Source organism: Heteronotia binoei, chromosome 3 (assembly GCF_032191835.1).
Source record: "Heteronotia binoei isolate CCM8104 ecotype False Entrance Well chromosome 3, APGP_CSIRO_Hbin_v1, whole genome shotgun sequence".
NCBI lineage: Eukaryota > Metazoa > Chordata > Lepidosauria > Squamata > Gekkonidae > Heteronotia > Heteronotia binoei.
In genome coordinates, this window is record NC_083225.1 from 155671068 (window position 1) to 155685355 (window position 14288).

Here is a 14288-nt window from a genome sequence, read left to right on the forward strand (position 1 = left end):
AGAAGTATTTGAGTAGAGGGTATCCCTTTTTTGGGGGGAGGATTAGTTCCAGTACCTTTAAGAGCAGCATGACATGCAGAAATTCAAAGCTGAAGGTTCCCCACCCCCACACTTCCAAGCTGTAATGAAAAATGGTTTGACTTGACAAGTTTCTGCCTTGTCATGCAATTACCCTGCCAGGAAAAAAAAAAGTGGCAGCAATAATTGGAAAGGAGAGGATTTATGGTTAAAGAGAAGTTAGCAGAAAGGTACTAAGGAATAAAAAAAAGAAACTAGAAAGTTGCAGTAGTGTATCTTGAGTGGTTCAGTTTGGTCTGTGTGAGGTAATTGTGAACACTCAGCACAACACAAAATCATTCTGAAATTCAGTGATGGAGGAATTTTTCAAGCATTAGCTAAGTTTTTGTTGTTGTTCAGTTGCACAGTCAAGTCTGACTCTTTGCAACCCCATGGACCAAGTCATGCCACGCCCTCTGGTCTTCCACCATCCTCCAAAGTCTGTTCAAATTTGTGTTACACTGTCCAGCTGTCTCATCTTTTGCCATCCCCTTCTTCTTTTGCCTTCTGTCCTTCCCAGCATCAGGAGCAAAGTTTTACTGCTTCATAAAACCCTTGCCAGCTAAAACAATGTACATATAGCTTTACATTCCTTTCTGTAAAAGGAGATGCCTCCTCAGCTGTATTCAGATAGCATCATGATAAACGTTGGTTTATAAACTGTGGTTAAATCAAACCCCATTTAGTTGTGTGAAAGAAGACAGTCCCATGAATCAGAATTTGCTGGCTGACACTAAACCAGGATTTCAAAACCAAGATTTGTAGCTGATTTGTTAGCCACATTTTGTATTAATAGTGGTTTGCTATCATGTCTGAATTCACAAATTATAGTTTATTACACAGTGCTACTGTGGCTATCCCGTCACAGAGATGGCAGTGTATTATTTATTAATATATGTATTTTATCCTGCCCTTCCTCCATAGTACATTGGTCTTCTCCCCCCCCCCCCCCAACAAATACTATGAGATAAGTTAGGCTGAGTGTGTGTTACTGGCCCAAGGTAATCCAGAAAATTTCATAGAGTGGGGATTTGAATCTGGATCTTCTGGATCCTAGGCTGAAACTTTAACCAGTACAGCATGCTGGCTGGACATCCCTGCTGGGAGACAGAAAGATGGCAAGCAGCAAGCTGGAGTTTATGCAGAAACCAAGGTTTGATACTTGTGTTGGCACCCAGCTATTTCAGCAAACTGCTATTAAACTAAGGGTGTTTTCGCACTGACCTTAATCGGCAGTGACGTCCCTCTTCACCGCGCAGAATCTGCGCGGATTTCACACCAATTGCTGCGGAGCACCCGGAAGAGCCGCAAAGTCCCGCGGCTTTTGTGGCGCAAATGGAAACCGCCAAAAACGGGTGCACCGCAGCAATTGGTGCGAAATCCGCGCAGATCCTGCGCGGTGAAGAGGGACGTCGCTGCCGATTAAGGTCAGTGCGAAAATGCCCTAAGATTGGGCAGAAATAACTTGGTGTCCTGCTCCTATGTGCCCCACAATCCTCCCAGCTCTCTCCTCTCTTCATGTGCAGAGCTTGATACAAAACTTCCTGGACTGATGAAGCTGCAATTTGCTATGGCATTTGAATGCAAATTTTTAGTTCGTTCAAGCTCCATTTCACCATGATGTCTAAAGGATGGCATCTCTGCAAATTGAGTTTGCTCATCCCAAAGTAGGATTAAATTGAGTTTTAAAAACCCAGTTTGTAGACAGTAAACAAATTCCAGTTTGCTAAGGCACCTACTTTCAGACATGATGGTGAAATAGTGCTTGCTTAGACCAATCAAGGTCTGTACACAGAAGGAGGTAAGAGGAGTAAGGGGATATTGCAAGCACTGTAGTATACAGTGTTCCCTCTAAGCTGAGTTAGTGTGAGCTAGCTCACGGTTTATTAGTCTTTGGCTCACACATTTTTGTCTTAGCTCAGGAAAAATGGCCCCAGAGCAAACGAATTTATTCAGTAGCTCACAACTTTAATGCCAGTAGCTCACAAAGTAGAATTTTTCCTCACAAGACTCCACAGCTTAGAAGGAGTATTGGTAGTAAGGTGTTTTTGTACCTGATCTCAGTTTGTTGGGGCATCTGAATGCATCCTGTGTTTAGCAGAGTAACACACAACCCATTGTTTAAACAAACCATGGTTGAACATGAGGTCTGAATATAACCCTGGTGTAGCACAACAGAAAGGAATAAGAGAACGAAATCACAGCAGCAACCTCTTTCCTCACAGCGTCAGAAAATATAAAGCTATTTTCCAGGTTATGGATGCCTGGATACCATGAGGACTTTGGGAACTAAGTGCCCAGGTGCATGGGGGCCCAATTCAGATCGGGACCATAGTGCACAGAGATACAGCACTAAAATCCCGCAGTCCCTGATGCCATTTTCTGATTTGAAACAGATCCAAGAAGCCACTCTTTGCCCCATTGTGGAAACTCATGCAGAGTCATCAGTTCACATACATTCCCTCAGCAGGCAAATAGTAGCTCCATCATGAAAGATCAGGAAAATGGCACAGGGTGAGAAAGGTGAAAGCCTCTTCTCTCCCTGCACCAGAGTCCTGATCCAGATTAGCCCCTCGCACCTGGGAATCAAATCCCCAGCAGGGAGCTTCAAAAACACACATGTCAAAATCCATTTGGGGAACATGTGAACTGTGTAACTTTTGGATTAACCTATATAAATTCTTCCAATTGTCCTAAATGTGTTATTTGTACCACTTACACAGTTATTATCTAATCATGTTCATGGACTCCAATTGAATTCATACTTAACAGACTTCTTCTACAATCAAAGCTCAGTAGCTAGATTATCTTTATTTTTTACCATTAATTAATTTATCCCATAGTGCTAATCCCTCTGAAGACTATAAACTTCATTATCTCAGTGAGATAAAGTATGGCAGCTTCAGCATGGCTGCTACATCCCAGATATGGTTTCTGGTTTTTTTCCCTGGCAGGGCCCCATAAGAAATTCAGCTGGTGAAGTCCTTTCCAGCACACGGAAGCTGTGGTCCCAAATTTTATTTTAAAAGGATTGTTTTTTTAAACTAGGTCTGCAATCCTATGTGTATTTCCTAGGGAATAAATCACAACGGATTCAGTAAAGTTTACTTCTGCATTGATGTGCTTATGGTTTGTCTGCAAGGTATGGAGAAGTGGAAAATTCCCTCCTTTTCATTGGTTCACACCTTTTCATTGGCCCTGCTCCTGGGCCTTTAACAACAGCTGAACACACACCAAAATCAATCAAGCAAAACTTTGCCTGGCATGGTTCTAAAGTAATGGGGAAAGTGTCATTAGCTTAACTTCTATCACAGGTCCGGAGCTTTGTTAAAGGACCAGGAACGGGGCAGTAAAAAAATTGAGTTAATTAAAAAGGCAGTCTTTGAACCCAGAACTCCAATATCTACCATTGTTAACTATGACTACCATTCTTCCCTCTACTACCTGCAAGCTTTAACCAGGAACAGCCAGCCAGTCTACTAGAAGCTTCAATATGGAGTTGGAAAGCACCCTAAAAGCTCCATATCCCCCTAGCAGCCCATTACTGAGCTGTGCATTAACTGCTGCAAACCTTATGTTAGTGATAAGCAAGTCTGTAAAGTATTCTTTTGCAATTTGTGAATCAGTAACTAAAGGCATTTTAGAAATAGTTTTAGGCTGCTGCCATCTAGGGATTAGATGCTATCTCTGGCTGAGACAAGCCTTCTGCAAAGGAGAACACACATGACCATATCTGCAGTCACCATCAACTAGAAAAGCAACATCACTATATGTGCCCTGAGCACCACCACACATACAATAATATGTGTTCCCTCTCCCATCTTCCCTCTTTCTCTCAGATGCCCTATATTTACTTTATCCTTCCTGTGCCTTTTGGTCTTCCATGGATTTTCCCCTGTGATTTTAACTTGTTCCTTGTCTGACATCACTTGCAGCATGACCATGTTTACTTCAGGGGACACCATTTGAAGGCATAAATCAAACCCTCAGACCTAAAAATTAGAAGAGCATAGGAAAGAGCCACCTGCGGCTCATGAGATATGGAGTGAATACCACAGATCTAGAGCCCAGTAGAATAGCAGAATAGACTCATGAAGCACTAATAGAACTACTGAGGAAGGTCTTGCAGAGAAACAAGGAAGGACAAGGAAATCAAGGGAAAATTCAAGAACTTGGAGGCCGTATTTTGAGCCACATGTGTAGGGGCTCACATCTTGAGGATGTAGCTTCTTGCAGGCAATGTACCTCTCAAATGCCCCACTTTCCACATTGCTTGCTGTACACATGATGAGAGGCCAGCTTCTACAAACTCTGAACTGCAGATAACAGCATGTAGTCTCTAGAGGAGGGATAATGAAGCAAGCAGGAGAGGCATTGATGGCCTGGCGTGAAGAGAAGCTGATACAGGAATATCAGATGTCAGTGGAAGAGCTCTAAGTAGCAAGGCTTCCTGTGGGAGAAGCTACTGGCTTGAAAAGGGCTGTGCCGAGCAAACGCAGTACAGAGGCTCCTCCGCATCTCATTGGAGCCGTTGTTTTAGTCCTTGAATCTCATGAATACTATTAACCTTCTGCATTGTAAAAGCAAAAAAAAATGTTAATGAGAGATAGAGAGAGAATGTCAATGAAGTCTTTTTAATGCTTATTTATGACTGTGGGTGCTTGGCTATTATTAAACAGCACATGAAGATACCTGGTGTCTTGCAATGAAAGCACTGCTCTCTCCTCTAAAAAAAAAGTCCTTCCTTGCTAAAGGAGAATGTATTGTTATGTACACCCCACTTCTGAGAGGCGATCAGTTCCAGGGGGCAGCCTGCTAACTCTGGTTTCCTTCGAGTGAGAGAGAACACTCAACCCCATCCGTTCTAACTGCAGGCTTGTTATACTCTTGCTTCCACAAGAAGTCTTATTAAGTTCTAATGTGTATTGCATTCTAAAAGCTGGAAAGAAATTCCCATGAGCCCAAGCGGCTGACTTATACCAAATCACTGGGCTATCAAGATCAGCATTTTTGTATCTGAAGACATGAGCAGTGACTCATGAAAGCTCATACCTGCCACAAATTTTGTTAGTCTTTAAGGTGCTGCTGGACTATTTTCTATTGAGATTGGCATTGTCCCCTCAGAGTGGCAGCAGCTCTCCAGGGCAGGGTCCCCAATATAGTCCCTGTGTGTACCATGGCACCTGCCAACACCTTTCCTGGTGCCTTCCAAGTGTTTTTAGAAAGTGGGCAGCTTTGCCCAGGAAGGCTTCTGATTGGCTGTGCAGATTTTTTTTTTAAATCACACTGTGTCAGAAATCCAGAGTTGTCCAGAAGCTCAAAAGTTCAGGACCCTTGTTCCAGGGTCTCGGGTAGATATCTTTCACATCACCAGTTACCTGGTTCTTTTGAAGGGCAATGGTGGGGGCTGAACTTGGAACCCTCTGCATGCAGAATCATTGCTTTACCACCCGAGCCATCTACTGTAACCAGTCCCCATTTATGAAACACTGTCCAATTGTTTTGAGTTATGAGCCAGTCAACAGCTTAACAAAAGAATGATCAGGGAGTAACTGCCACTTAGAGCAGCCTGCCGTACACAGTTGTCACAACCACAATGCAAGAACTCTGTATTCTAGACCTTTTGAAATTGTTCCGTTTGACTGTGAGATGGAAAAGGGATTTTGTTATATGAATCTACCACCCCTCAATAGCTACAGTGAACAACGCAACTGTTCTATAAACTTGTTTAACTATATTTCCATTTTCTGTGCTTGAGGTATCATGAATCTGACCCCATCCTCTATGGTCTTTAAAATTTGAAGAACTGGGGAACCTAACCTGGTAGCTAAGCAAATGAGGTTGGGCTGGGTAGCTAAGCAAAAGATACTGGATCAGTACTTTGTGAGGCGTATGTAACCTGCTCTGAGTTTGCCAGTGGCAGAACAGGATGAGAACAGGATTATATATCTCTGCCATGAACAACAAAACAAGCCATTGCTTTGACCACACTGGGACAGCATGCATTGGTTTAAATTTAGGCTCCTTCAGTGCCACCAGAGGCACAAGCAGGGAGGAGAGTTTTTACACACATGCTCATGGGATGGCTATGCCCAGAGAGTTGCAGAACAAAAGGAGGCGAAAGAAATAAAAGAAGGTTCCTAGCTCTGTAAAACAGGAAAGAGATAAGGGCTGCCTGAAAATGCTAAGCATTAATGTATATACCACCACAAACAAATTCACATTGCAACATAAATATATAATCATCTTGTAAAGCTGTTACAAAACTTATGTGCATCCATTGCAAAGGCGGCAAAAAGGAACCCAATTCCAATCATGCATATATTTGTGGATTCAAAGCCTAATCTTTGAATAGCAAATTCAATTCTTGCTCTGTCAATCTTATCCACAAAATCTCAGAATTGGAATAGATGGTGCTACAGTGACAATGGATGTTCACAGACACCTCTGGAGCCAGAAAATATTACAGGGGAGCCATTCCTGCAAACTCATTATCACATAATCACAGGTGAAAAGAATGTTTCAAGAAAACCATTTCAAAGAGCTCATTTGTTCCAATAGTCATAAGCGTTACAGAAGGGGGGAGAGAGAACAATTCTTACTAGAGGAGAGACGGCTACCAAGATAACAGTCATGAAAAATCAATGGCTGGATAGTTTATCCTAATTAATCTTGGGCTCAGAAATAGCCTAATTTGGGGAAACTATATTCCACAACAAGAATTAAGATAGGGGACACACAATAAAAGGAAGGAAATAAACCTCAAAAAGCAAATTGGCTGTGGTCTATTGGGAGGTATGGTCCTATCCACATACCTGAGATGGCATTGGGGAAACTATACATATATAATACACACACACACATATATATATATATTTTATATATACACACACACACACACACACAGAGTATTCTATTTTTTGTGTTTCAGGGTACCACTGCTTTACAATTTTCTTGGGCAGACATACCAATTTTGGCACATTTTTCCTGTAACTGTCATTTTTCAAGATGGCAGATAGTTATTGCAATAATTAACATTCACAGAATGCCCATCTTGGTGTCAAAATGTATGCACACTATTATATTAGAACACCATTATGTTAGTTGTAGAGACAGTCATTTTTCCTGTCGTCACCATTTTATAAGACGGTGAATCTTTTTTTCACATTCTTGTAGGATGCTCATATTAGTGTCAAACCACATGTTTTTGGGGTCAAGAAAACCAAATATACTATTCCTTTTGTTGTAACAACAAAATAAAAGTATTATTCTTTAAGATATATAGGACAGATAAATCCAGACAAGCTGGGTTTTTTTATTGTAATATTAAGACAAAATATAGCAGGAGAATTGTTAAGGTGACAGCTCCTAAAAGTATGGGAAATTATTTATTCTGCTGCCTTAAATAACAGTAAACAAAATGTTAGAGTACTTGTTTGATATTTATCATGCTTATATGCATCTCTTTTTTGTAGACGAAGCCCAGCAGGCACTCATTTGCATATTGGGCCACACCCCTGACATCACCATTGTTCCCACGCAGGGCTTTTTTGTAGGAGAAGCCCAGCAGGCACTCATTTGCATATTAGGCCAAACCCTCTGACGCCAAGCCAGCTGGAACTGCATTCTTGTGTGTTCCTGCTCAAAAAAAGCCCTGCTTATATGCTGATTAAACTCATTCTTAAACAGAGGTTACAGCCTTAGTACAAAAAGTTATTTGCTATGCAACATTTTTACAGTTCATTTGATTCTTGCAGAAAAGAATAGTCCAGCCTTCTTGCACCTGCATGCATTAGATCTGCAAGTTTTAGAGCCACACAATGTCAGTCATTCCTCCTCTGAGACACTTTATTGGTATCAAATGGCCACCCACTTCCTACCAGCTGTTGTCCACAGGGTTTAGCCTTGAATGGTTAGAAGAGAGGAGTTTTAAGGGACTCTCTGTCATGTGGGAAGATGAATCATCATCAGAGGATAGGGTTACCAGCTCTGGGTTGGGAAATATCTGGAGATTTTTGGGTGAAGACAGTGAGGTCAGGGTTTAGGGAGGAGGGAAGGGATCTCAACAGGGTATAATGTCATAGAGTCCACTCTCCAAAACTGTCATTTTCTCCAGGGGAACTCCTCTCTGTAGTTTGGAGAGCAACTAATAGAGGGAGATCTCCAGGTGCCTCCTGGAGGTTGGCAGCCCTATCAGAGGATGACCTGTTCCTGAGACCCATCATGGACACTCCCTGTAAGGTCAGCCCCAGAGAAGCAGAATCTTCTCCCAGAAGGGATACTTCACCAGTACAGCCTCCAGCTTGAGTCAGACGGACACTCAAGACAGGAGGCAATGGGATAGATAGATCCCCTTCCAGCCCCACCACAGTCTCCACCAAGATCTGGGGGGAGGATAAGGCAAAGAGCCAAGGCAGAGGCCCTGAGGACCGTGTGCCTGGCAGCCTGCAGCCACACTTTCCTCATAGAAGCAGCAGGGGACTCCAGTGATGAGTCTGTACAGGATCTGAGCCGTGCTGCTCCTTGGGAGGATGAAGGATGACAGCTAAGAGCACTGATCCTAATGACTGGAGTGGACCCAGGTGTGCCTGGAAAGGAAACTGGCTACTTACGCTAGCTGTGAGACCAACTTAAGAAGCTCTGCTCTCATTGTTACTGGACTGATTCTCAACCTTGTTGAAAACATCATTGCTGGTTAGAATGTGACTCTTTGTAAAAACATTGTATACTTCTGAGTTGAGGTTAGTGAGAAGTCGATGTAAAAGAATGAAATGCTATTTTTCTCCAGTTCTGAATCTGGCCCAAAGCTCATCTAAAATCTTTACTATAGAAGGTAGACATGTACTGAAGCAGAAGTACTACCTCGTCTGTATTATTGACTAAAACTTGCAGATCTGATGCATGCAGGTGCAAGAAGGTTGGACTCTTCTTTTCTGCAAGATTCAAAAAAGTTGTAAAAATTTTTTATATTATAGCAGGTTTTTAGATTAGAGCTATAACCTTTGTTTAAGATTGAGAGTTTAGCCAACATATAATGTGACAGATTGTTCAGACGCTGTGAAGGTGCGTCATCTCCTCAATGATTCATCAACCGAAATAACTGAAAAGGTAGCCTTATTTTTAAGACTGGCAATTAAGGATCGATTGCTTAATGTTTAGATGTTATGATTGACATATCTTTTCTCCTTGTTACCTCTATACCTGTTCATTGTTTTATTTAATATCTGATATATGCCAATAAAGATTTGTGTGTGTGTATATGAAAAAAAAGTAGTCCCCGTATAAGCAGGGCTTTTTTTGAGAAGGAAACTGGTTTTTGGCGGTTTCCGTTTGCGCTGCAAAAGCGCCGGGACTTTCCGGCTCTTCTGGGTGCTCCGCGGCAATTAGTGCGAAATCCGCGCAGATCCTGCGCGGTGAAGAGGGTCGTCGCTGCTGATTAAGGTGAGTGCGAAAACGACCACAGGGATGCAGTTCCAGCTGGCTTGGCATCAGGGGGTGTAGCCTAATATGCAAATAAGTTATTGCTTTTTTGTAGAAAAAGCCCTATGTGAAACAATGATAACATCAGGAGGTATGGCCTAATATGCAAATAAGTTCCTGCTGTGCTTTTTCTACCAAAAAAACCCCTGACTATAAGCATGATGAATATCACTCATATTTTGTTTGCTGTTATTTAAGGCAACAGAATAAATCATAGAGTTGGAAGGGACCTCCAGGGTTATTCATTCCAACCCCCTGCACAATACTTTTCTGTACTTTCAGGAGTTGTCACTATAGCAATTCTACTACATTTTGTCTCAAACAGTAGAAATGGCTGTATCTACAACCAATATGATAGTATATTTAACTTTATTCGCCTCAAAAATATATATTTTGACACCAAGATCTACTGAATATTAAATAGCACAATCACCATCTCTGCCCATTTTGGAAAATAACAGCTACAGGATAATTGTCCCAAAATTGGAATATCTACCCAAGAAATTTTTAAAGCTGTAGTGCCCTGAAACATACACGAACAATTCTGTGTATGTATGTGTATGTATGTTTGGTGAGGGCGGGGGGGGGGGTTAGAATTGGGGTATACAGCATGTAGGATCCACATCCACCAACCTCAGTTACCCCTTCCCCTCAAAATCATGAAATATAAAGAGAAGAGGTAAATATATCTTCTCAGCTATGCTATATAGCTCAAGTTTGGGCCAACTAAGCAGCTCCCAGCTTCCTTAGCCCCAAAGATGAGCCTTGTGAGACTAACTTTACTGTAGCAGTCAATTGCCAAGACTCAGATACATGTCCAACCTTGGCGCTCATCAGTCTCATGCTATTGCACTATGGAGAGGGAGTTTCCTACCTGTGCATTGGATCCAACCAGCTTTTCTGTGGGTGAAAAGGGAAGGAGGGGTCCCTTTTGATTAACAAAACCAGGCTATGCTGGGGAATGTGGAACTTGCAGTTACCTCTGGGATGATGGCTTAGTAAAGAACAGAATTAGGAGAGACTGAGTGAAAAAGCTGGCTGCATCCACTCCTGTCTGTTTCCTGCCCACCATCCAGGCAATCTTTGTGAGCCTTCAGTTTGCCACAATATAGATGTGGTATTATATATTCACTAACAGGTTATGCAGAAGCAAATCACTTGAAATTAAAACAGTTTCTCTCCTTTATGAGTCTTCACTATAATTACTTGTGCCTTGTATACACAAGCAATATACAAGACAGATATTATATCTCCTATTAAGTGTATATGAATGTGTAATTTTAGGTCATGACCATGAGCATGGTGCTATGTACATCTGTGAACTTCTCCTTCCTCCTGTCTTCCCTGATACATCACACTTTAAAATTCTGTGGTGTACAATTACCCTTTAAATCAGTCTTTTCAGACCACAGTTGTTACCCAAATTGGAGATCTCTGAATTAACTGAGGGAATTAGCAAACTGGAGACAAGGAAGAGAGGGTAACTTGGGGATCTCCACCAATTTTCACGGGGAATGTTCCCTGCAAACTCTCAAATAAACCAGTTTGGATAAGTACAAAGGTATTTTATTAAGAAAAAGAAACAAGGGCAAACATATATACAAAGGAAACACACACACTAACTAAGAAGAAAATTAAAAGAGAGTAGCAGAGAAGATTATTCAGGGAAGGCTATTTTTACCAGATCCTGGAGGTCAAGGTCAGCAGAAGTCAATGAGGGAACTGGCCAGCATTTCCCCGTGAAAATGAGGAGACCCACAAGCAAATGGGAGTGCAATGCTTTGTGGTGAGGGAACGCGCACACACACCTCTAGAGCTGGACATTATTTTTATAGGGAAAAAATGTAGCATGGGACAAGGTTAACATGCTTGCCCTAAAAACAATAACTTGATTGGTTTTTCCAGTGTGGACAAAGAGCTGGGAGAACCTGTAACAATTAGCATGAGCTGGGCTAATGTTTTTTATAAGATTGTGTGATGTAAACTAAATATGTTAAAAGTTCCTTAATTAGATTTTTCTGTGTAAACTAAAGTTAATATTCTCTGATGACCCTTGAATTTGGGATGGGAGAGACTATTGGATTGTCTGAATAGCCCATTAATTAGGGTAAGTGGGCAAAGGAAATCATGACCATGTGTGGACAGGGTGAGATCCAGATAGGGTGTTGTCTTCCTGAGAAACCAACAGCTGAGATAAAGTACCTCATTTAGGGTAGGGAGAAGAGCTGTTGGCAAGTCAGCTACCCTGAGCCACCTACCCAAAATAGTTTCCCCAGCTTGTCTTTGGCCAGCGCCCATTTTGTTTGTACCAGCTCCATTTTGTTTTCACATCTAGGTCACGCGGTACAGTACACTCATGATTTGGGGGGTAAAATTTAAAGAAGGCATCTGGTTTCAAACTACCCTTCCGCAGAAGAAGTCTGGCTGCTAACACAGTTCTTACAGTAATGATAGGTACAAATGATACCTGAATGTTTGCGCATCCTCCAGCACCAGTAGTGTTCAGTTCCATTGATATTTAGCTACTTCCCACCAATAGCAAATTTAAGCCTGGCCAGAGCCAGAATGGCATCGTAGTTAAAGGTCAGATTAAGACTCAGGAGATCTGGGATCAAGTCTCCACTCGGCTACTGGCTGATGCTGAAGTACTCATTTTCTACCTCACCTTGCAGGGTTGTGGACCACTTGTGGTTAGAATAAACTGGAAGAGTGAAGAAACATGTACACTCCCCTGAAATTTTTGTAGGAAGAGTAGGATAAAAACATACAAGTAGACTCGTTCCACAGGTGGGAAGAATCACATGATTCATAGACAGGTCATATTATTCTATTCATGTGCAGGAACTCTTTTTTATGGAGAAGCACTCCACCATGTAATTCCCCCATCCTGCAGTTTGAAGTAGTACTGCCCAGAATCAATTGCATCATTCTGCTTATTTATAGAAACATTTCTCCCCACCAGAGACTCAGTGTGGATTGGGAAGAGGCAGAACAAATATACTTTAGACAAAGAGAAATATATATATACACACAGCTCCAAAAGCTGGTAAATTCACTGGAGCAGGAGCCATTGGCATGGGCTAAGGGCCAAGAGCCCTTTGGCATTTGCCAAAAGTTTTATGTCCCTTGCAGTGCCCAGGCTTTAAATACCTGTGAATGGTACAGAAGCTCAGCTGGCAAACTGTTTCCAGCCGTCCCTCTCCCTGCTAGAAGAGCCCCTGCCCATGTTCAGGCTTAAGCACCTGTAAGAAAGTAGGGAGCAGAAGCCCAGGCCAGATGTCACTCAGCTGGTAGATGGTTTCCAGACTTCCCTCCCCCTGCCCATCTCTAGGCTTAAATATCTGTAACAAAAGAGAGGAACAGAAGCATAGCCCAGAGTTCATTTGGCTGGCAGAGACATTCTCACACTTCCTCCCCTATTATGCCTTATGTGACTCTGTGTATGAGGTCCTACATAAGCAGGCCTAGCATTCTTCCTCACTCTGTCCATGCTTTTTATAAGAGGTCAGTGGAGAAAAGGAAGCTGAGAGCCTTGTTTCTGAATGGCTAATTTCACCGGGATGGTATGAAAGGGTATTCCAGATGGTTATGTTGGCATGCACAGATTTTATTCAGTTCTCAATATGTCTTTCCTTAGGATATCCATTCTGTTGCAGAAATATTGCTATGCCTTCCAGCTGAAATGTAAGAGAGGAATATTATGCCACAGATGCTGGATGGGAATTAGCATTCATACAGTGCTTAAAATAAAATCATTCTTTTTACCATCGTCTGGAAAAGCTTACTTATTCCAAATGTGGAATTTCATGGCTCTACAAACATGAGCAAATCCTTGTTTTCCCATCTGCAAAATGCTCAGAAAGGTGAGAATACCTTCATGTCTTTATTGGATGCTAGCAGGAATACTGGGGGTGGGGGAAACCCAGCTTGTTCATTCCATTTCAGGCTCTCATTTGCACTCTTAATATTTGCTTTTGATCATTTATGTAAGCTAAGCTGTCACTGATCCTCTTAGTGAAGCTAGTTTTTTTCACCAGAGGAGAAAGATCCTTCCTGAGCACAACAGCTCTCCATTGCTTTGCAGTTTGCTCTGTGGAATCTGCTTCCCATGCTTCACTAGGAGGAACAAGAATTCCCAACAGATACATAACTGCATGCTGATAACAGGTTGGCTGTGGATTGATCTGGATGACTAGTCTTATGAACGGAATATGCCACAGAGGTTTTATTTTTCAGGTCTGAACTCAGCAATCAAATAGAAGGGATTGGGGGGGGGGACTCCTTCCTTACTGCAGACTAGCTAAAATGAATGTTCCCAGGGTTCTTGATTTGCAATGCAAACCGACTGATTTGGTATGTATGCCAACATTAATTAAGAAGCTGAGGCTGGCTTATTAAGAATTCTGGGGGTTGTTTAAACCCATAATGTAAATAACAGTGCAATCCTAAACAGTTACATTCTTCTAAGCCCATTGATTTCATGGAATTTAGAAGGGTAACTCAGTTTACTATTGCACCAGAAGTCTGATACAAGGCCTTCAAAAGGACAATGTGCCGTATATCTTTAGTTATTAAGTGGTGTGAGGCACTTTTTTATTTCTTACATTTGGTTTCGGACTCATTCAGAAAGAAACTGTATTTCAAGGGCATACATATGTAGTGGAGAAGAGCAAGCCAACACCTCCCTGAGATATCTACAATCCTTTGCAAAAACTTAATTTCAAGCTCTGTTGAAGATTGCGTTTTGCTGC